This window comes from Pipra filicauda, unplaced genomic scaffold (genome assembly GCF_003945595.2).
Source record: "Pipra filicauda isolate LSUMZ 115617 unplaced genomic scaffold, ASM394559v2 scaffold208_size1342795_pilon, whole genome shotgun sequence".
Lineage (NCBI taxonomy): Eukaryota > Metazoa > Chordata > Aves > Passeriformes > Pipridae > Pipra > Pipra filicauda.
In genome coordinates this window covers 1,075,709-1,082,227 of record NW_024104319.1, presented here as the reverse complement: position 1 = coordinate 1,082,227, position 6,519 = coordinate 1,075,709, and the positions used below count along the sequence as shown (strand labels likewise).

The window sequence follows — 6,519 nt, the reverse complement described above, 5'->3', positions numbered from 1 at the left end:
GGAAAAGTAGGTATTTTAATGCATTACATGGAAAATATATGCATAATTGGCAAAGTAAAGATTGCTTTGGTGTCTTAAGAGTTTGGACAGGTGAATTTTTAAGTACTTGTCTTCACAAGTTTAGCATTCAGCTATTTGGTATGAACTTGAATTTAGCATGGGCTTCCCAGGCTTTGTGCGTACTTCTTGACCTAAGACCTCGCACCTTTGGAAGACTGAATATTTGTCATTTCATCAGTTGGAAGTGTTTTGAGTCATCCGCAGTTTGACACTAAGGTGTGTGTCTTGCCACCAGTGTTCCTATTCACCCAGCTCATATTCAAGTTTCTGCACTTCTCGGTTGAAAACACACCTGTGCGCTTTTGAGGAAAACCTTTGAGAGAGAGGAGGCAGCTTGGAGCAGCGCAGAGCCACATCCTGATGGAAAGCCAACCAGCTTTGCTGACCTCACCCTCCTGCTCACAAGTTGGATGGATTTTTCAAGGCCAGGCACCTTGGGGACTTACTATCACTGCTCTTTGCTGGTGTGGCCTCACCTTGAATATTGTGTGCAGTTTTAAGCACCACAGTATAGGAAACATATTAAGCTACTAGAGAGTGTCCAAAGGAGATGAAGGGCCTTGAGGGGAAGCCGTAAGAGGAGTGGCTGAGGTCTCTTGGTCTGTTCAGCCTGGAGGACACTGAGGGGAAACCTCATTGCAGTCTAGAACTTCCTCACAAGGGGGGGCAGACACTGATTTCTGCTCTGTGGTCACCAGTGACAGGACCCAAGGGAATGGCCTGAAGTCAGGGGGACATTTAAGCTGGATATTAGAAAAAGGTTCTTCCCCCAGAGGGTGCCTGTGCACTGGAACGGGCTCCCCAGCGAAGTGGTCCCAGCACCAAGCCTGGCAAGAGTTCAAGAAGCGCCTGGTCAGTGCTCTCAGGCACACGGTGTGACTCTTGGGGATGGTCCTGAGCAGGGGTAAGAGCCGCACTCGATGATGCCTCCGCGTCCCTTCCAGCTCGGAGCAGCCCGTGACTCCATGCCGCGGTGACGCGGTCGGGGCCCGGCCCGGTGGGGGCTCCAGGACCCCCTTTCCCGGGACTCCAGGACCCCCTTTCCCGGGACTCCAGGACCCCCTTTCCCGGCCCCTCTCCCCGGGGGAGGGAGGAGGGGGCGGCCGGCGCCGCTCCCGGGTGAGCGCCCCTCGCGCATGCGCCGCGAGCGCGGCGCCCCCGCTCGGCTCCGGTCGGGCCGCGCTCGGCTATTTCCGCCTCTTTGTTTTAAACTCCGGGCCGAGCCCTTTAATTCCCCCCCCCCCTTTTTTTTTTTCCTTTTAATTTTCCTGGGAAGGGGAAGAGGGACCGGTGTTCCCCCTCCGCCTCGCGCTTCCGACCCCTCTGCTCTCTGCTCTACGGTGGCGCCCGGGGGAGGACGGGCCGGGGAGCGGAGGGTTGGCGGCGGCGGGGGGAGCCCCCGCTGTAGCCCCGAGCGGCGGCCGCGCCCCCCCCCGTCAGGTCAGTGCAGGGCCGGGGGGTGCGCGGGGGTCCCGGCCTTGCCCCGCCGAGGGGCTGGAGGGCAGCTGAGGGGCTCGGGGGCGGGGCGGGCCCGGCGATCCCCCGCCCTCCGCGGGGTATTTGCGGTGGGGGCCGCGGGGTACGGGAAGGGCGGCGGGGGGGTTGCGGGGCGAGGGTCTTCTCCGCCCCGGGGGCGTGGGGGGCTGCGGAGGAGCGGGCCGGGGGCTGGGGGGGCTGCGCTCGAACTTTCGGGGCGGGCGGGGGCCGGTCACAGGCGGGGTCGGGGTTCTGTGGGGTTCACTCGTCAGGGAGCGCCCCGCGGGCCGCGGGAGCGCCTGTCCCTGTCCCTGTCCCTGTCCCTGTCCCTGTCCCTGTCCCCGCACCGGGGGAAGGTGGCTCTTGGCTGCTGGGGGAAAGGAAACCCCCACACCCCCCGCCCCACACCTTCCTACCCTCGGGAGGAGTTGCCTGTTGTGTGTGGGGGGGTCTGGGCAAGGCTCCAGGCTTAGGGAGAAAGGGTGTCTGAGGGGAGGGGTGTGGATGGCGTTTCCAGTAAGCTGGAGAACAGAGGGGGACGCGTCCCTTGGGTGCGCGACCTCAGCCGTGCAGGTATGTGGAGCCAGTGCTGTGTGTCTGGGATTTGAAGTCGTGAGAAATAGGGAAGGAATTGATACTCACAGGTAAAGTGTGGAATGCTGGTGCTTTGAATTGTTTCAAGGTGTAAGGACATATATACATACATATGTATTTCATATTAAAAAGTTCTGATAGTTTTCTAAGCCACTGAGTTCTAGTGAGTTGTGGTGGTGTCACATTTGGCCTTTTAAGTTGGTCACTTTTAGTCTGAAAGTGTTGATTATTACTTCAGTGTCCTGTGTGGAAAGTTTAGCATGTCCCAAAGTTAGTAAGGCTCACAGGAGGTTTGATTATTATGACTTATGATGTACTTAGGTGTTCTTTTGTTACTTTGCATGTTCACATTTTCTCTTTTTTTTTTTTTAATTGTTACAAAACTGTTAGTCTGTGCATGCTTTCTGTCAAATCAGTTTAGCCCTTTCATGCTTTCTGTATGAAATGCGTGCCTCTGAGAAACCAGTTAAAGAAATTCTGTTTTATTACCTTTATGTGGTCTGGAACTTGCTGAAAATATTTTTTTTTTGGCATTTTGCAAAATAATGCTGTGTAATTGTCTTCATGTGTTTCACTGAAGAGTTAAGTTTGTGGATGAAAAGCTTTGAGTTAAAAAAAAAAAAAGTCGAGTGAACCTTTATGTTTAAGGGGCATCCCATATATGTGTCTTCCAATGTAGATTGGTCTCCTTTATGCATAAATTTAGCATAAATTACGTATATCCTAAATATGTTGTTTTGAGTCTTTTTAGTACTATGTAATGTGCTTTTTAAAAATTATTGTTGATTATTGTTGTGTAGGATACTTGTGAATCTTTATGTTTGTTCTTCTAATGGCAAGTCAGGTTAGAATCTCAACTGCAGTACTCATCATGTACCTCATAAAGGTGCTCTGCAATTCATAAAATTCTTTGTTTGGTTACAAAGGTGAATAGAAACAGAAATCAGCAGCCTTTCTGTTTCTTTTTAAGTTGTATTTGTTGGTAATTTGAGAATATTTAAGAGAGTACAGAACCTGTGCAGAACCAAAGGTACTTGGTGAAAACATGTAGGATGCATTAGAAGAGGGTCATGCGATTTTCTAGAGATGCTTAGGTGTACTGTGATAGAGAGCTTGGAAATATAACATTTCATAAACCACTTTTTGAGGAAAATCTATTTTGATTTCTCTCTGTGGGCTGATCTGGCCTGCTTGATCTTGTTACTCTGCTGTCACCATAGAAAATCAAGACTTAGCGCTTGTAAATGTTGTAATGAAGTCGACTTAGAGTTTGTAATTATCCTAGCCTAATACTAATGCCTAGAATGACAGAAATTAATTACCGTGCTAGGAAAGATTTCTGCTACTAAGAGACTGTAAAGTACAGCTTTTGGTCACTGCAGCTGTCCTGCTCTTACTTCTCCTGTCTACTTAAGTGATTTAGAGGACGTCATCTCAAAGCTTTGTATTTGAGATACAGGTAAGTTTTCTCCTCCAGGACTATTCTACACTTGCTTTAATAGCTTGAATTTCTTTTTTTACACGTGGCTGTTTAATGTAGGTGTTGTGACCTTTCTAGCTTTTGTCAAGTAATGATCTCCCAGGACTGAAGTAATTCCAGATTAAATTCCTGAACTCTCTGGGAAACACTCTTAAAAGCAGTAGGAGCATTTGCATTGAAAGCTCCAAGCTGGGTACTACCTCTGAGGTAGACGTGGACAGGGTATTTTGAAACGCATGTTGATAGCATTTCACTCTTCAGCTACTGTCTTAAGATATGATACCAGCTTACAAGAAAGTATAAGGACATCTTGTATGTTATAAAAGAAATGTCTTCTCCCTTTGGCACGTGTGTGGAATTAGAATTACCAAGTGTAAGCCTGTACTGATAATGGTGTTTGGATGTGCAGTGGATTTAAAACTGTCGGCATTCCTGAGAGTTTATTAATCTAAACTCTGGTCTCTTTTTTCATTGCTAGTGAAGATGTTTAAAGATAGTTGGAACTTCTCTGATTTGCCAAGTTAGGTGTGCTGTCATACTTAAAGGAAATGTAGAGGAAAACCTGCTCAGGGCAGTTTGATTGTAGTAGGTTAAAAGCCAGGCAGAAGCTGCCCATGTGTTTTAGTTTATACAAGACTTATCTTGAAGCTCTGTCTTGAAGTAAACTTACAGTATTCCTTGCACCTCTCTTTTTAAAATGTAAGCTTGCTGTTTACTTCTTGTTATTGACTGCAAGTTTAGCTAGGGTGTGAAAGTCATATATGCAATAAAAGGGAAAAAAGAAACAGGTTATTTTGTGTTCAAAGCAATCTTTTCCATTGTGATATGTAACACTGCTTCATTGCTAAAAGAGGAAACACTGTAAACAGTGGTTTGTTCTGTAATTGCTCTAAAAAGCCAACGGAAAACTTGCTGATTTTATCTAAATTCATAGAATAATAGAATTGTTTGGGTTGGAAGGGACTTTAAAGATAGTCTAGATCCAACCCCCTGCCATGAGCAGGGAGGTCTTCCATTAAACTAAGTTGCTTAGAGCCCCATCCAGCTTGGCCTTGAACACTTCAGGGGTGGGGCATCCACAATTTTTCTGGGCAACCTGTTCTTGTGCCTCACCACTCTCACACCTAGTATCTAATCTAAACCTGCTCTCTTTCGTTTTGAATCCATTGCCCCTTGTCCTGTCAATACACACCATTGTAAAAAGTCCCTCTCCAGCCTCATGTAGGCTCCATTCAGGTACTGGAAGGTTGCAATTAGGTGACCCTGAAGCTTTTTCTTCTCCAGGCTGAACAATCCCAATTCTCTCAGCCTTTCCTCACAGCAGAGGTGCTCCAGCCCTCTGATCATCTTCGTGGCCCTCCTGTGGACTCAGTCCAACAGGTCGATGTCCCTCCTGTGCTGAGGACCCCAGAGCTGGACCCGAGAATGTTCCAGGTGGGGTCTCACAGAGCAGAGCAGAGGGACAGAATCCCCTCCCTTTCCCTGCTGGCCACCCTGCTTTGACGCAGCCCAGGACACAATTGGCTTTCTGGGCTGTGAGTGCACATTGCTGGGTCATGTCCAGCCTCTCACCCACCAGCACCCCCAGTCCTTCTTGGCGTGGCTGCTCTCGGTCTGTTCATCCCCAGCCTGATTAGTTTGCGAGGGCTTCCCTGTCTGTGAGGGCTTCCCTGTCTGTGAGGGCTTCCCTGTCTGTGAGGGCTTCCCTGTCTGTGAGGGCTTCCCTGTCTGTGAGGGCTTCCCTGTCTGGAGGGGGCTCTGGGCTGTTGCTTGGGAGTCCCTGAGCTCGGGAACCCCCCTGTACAGCTTGATTTAATGCTCACCCCCTGACTTACCTCAGTCACCGCTGGTGCTGCTGTTGCCTCGCAGATGGGCTTAAAATTAGATTTTCTCAAGTTAATTTTATGGAATGAGTGCGCCTGTACTTAAATCAGCAGACTATGAAAGTGAAATACCCAGCGTGGTGAGAACTAGTGAGAATGAAAGTCTTATTTACCACTGGAAGTTTGATTGAAGGTTACTACTGTGGAGACCTGAAGTCTTGCAGTCATATTGGAGAGCCAGCATTGTAGGAAGGGATAAACTAGCACTTTCTCTTTTTTCCCCCTCTTTCTCCTTCTCCTTAATTCGAAGCAATACTTTATACTAGGAACTTCAAACTATATGTAGGAACTTAAGGGTCTATTTTTTTTGACAAACACAACACATACTTTTCAAGAGTAGGGAGTGGTACAGATCATTCAAAATTAGGGGGAACGACGAACTATGGTGAGCTCAAGTTACTTGTTCTTTGTGCCAGAAAATGACTGTTCTCACAGTTATGACTGCCTGTTTTTTAAATCACAATTATAAGTAGATAGAGCCAGTGGGGGAAATTGTTGAGGGGGTAGGGGTGAGAACTGGTGAAAATAAGAGGTATATGTAGTGGCATTAGTATAAGGTATGGTGAGTTTGTAAGGAAGAAATACACAAGTGTGGAAACCAGTCCTTTTAGTAGTTTTGCTGACAGTAGAAGAACTCACTTAAACTAGGTCTGCCATTATTTTCTATCTCTGCAAAGTATCAAGGAGGAGACTTATCCCTACGGACATTTATTTGGAAGGATCTTAAGAGATAACTAACTTGTATTCTGACTTTGTAACTGATAATAATTTAGAACTTTGTCTACATTAGAAAGGCTCATGTTTTGGCAGCAAAATAAGGATCCTTCTTGTTTGAAACCGAGACTGTCCTTATTATTGGAAACCATAAATTCATTTTGATTTAAGATAGAAAGCATTCTGTGTATGTCTGGTGTCAGTGAAAATATGCTGTGCAGTATTTGCTTAATCAAGAGAGGAAAAGTTTTTTCAAGTTACCAGAACGAGTATGATGTTATTTGCTGACTTGCAAATGGCCATCTTGTCAAG

At 47.2% G+C, this 6,519-nt stretch overlaps 1 protein-coding gene across 4 annotated transcripts in view; it reads left to right on the top strand.

Moving 5' to 3' along the window:
• Positions 1-1,330: 1,330 nt before the first annotated feature.
• PCGF3 (polycomb group ring finger 3) overlaps positions 1,331-6,519 on the top strand; it is a 50,031-nt gene continuing 44,842 nt past the window's right edge. For 2 of the 4 annotated variants that reach the window (XM_027745167.2, XM_027745166.2), the window contains exon 1: positions 1,440-1,500. The gene's annotated coding sequence lies outside the window, so the exon portion shown is untranslated. Of the gene's footprint in view, positions 1,501-6,519 lie in introns of all 4 variants that reach the window. The other 2 variants (XM_027745168.2, XM_039380932.1) reach the window with 2 other exon arrangements.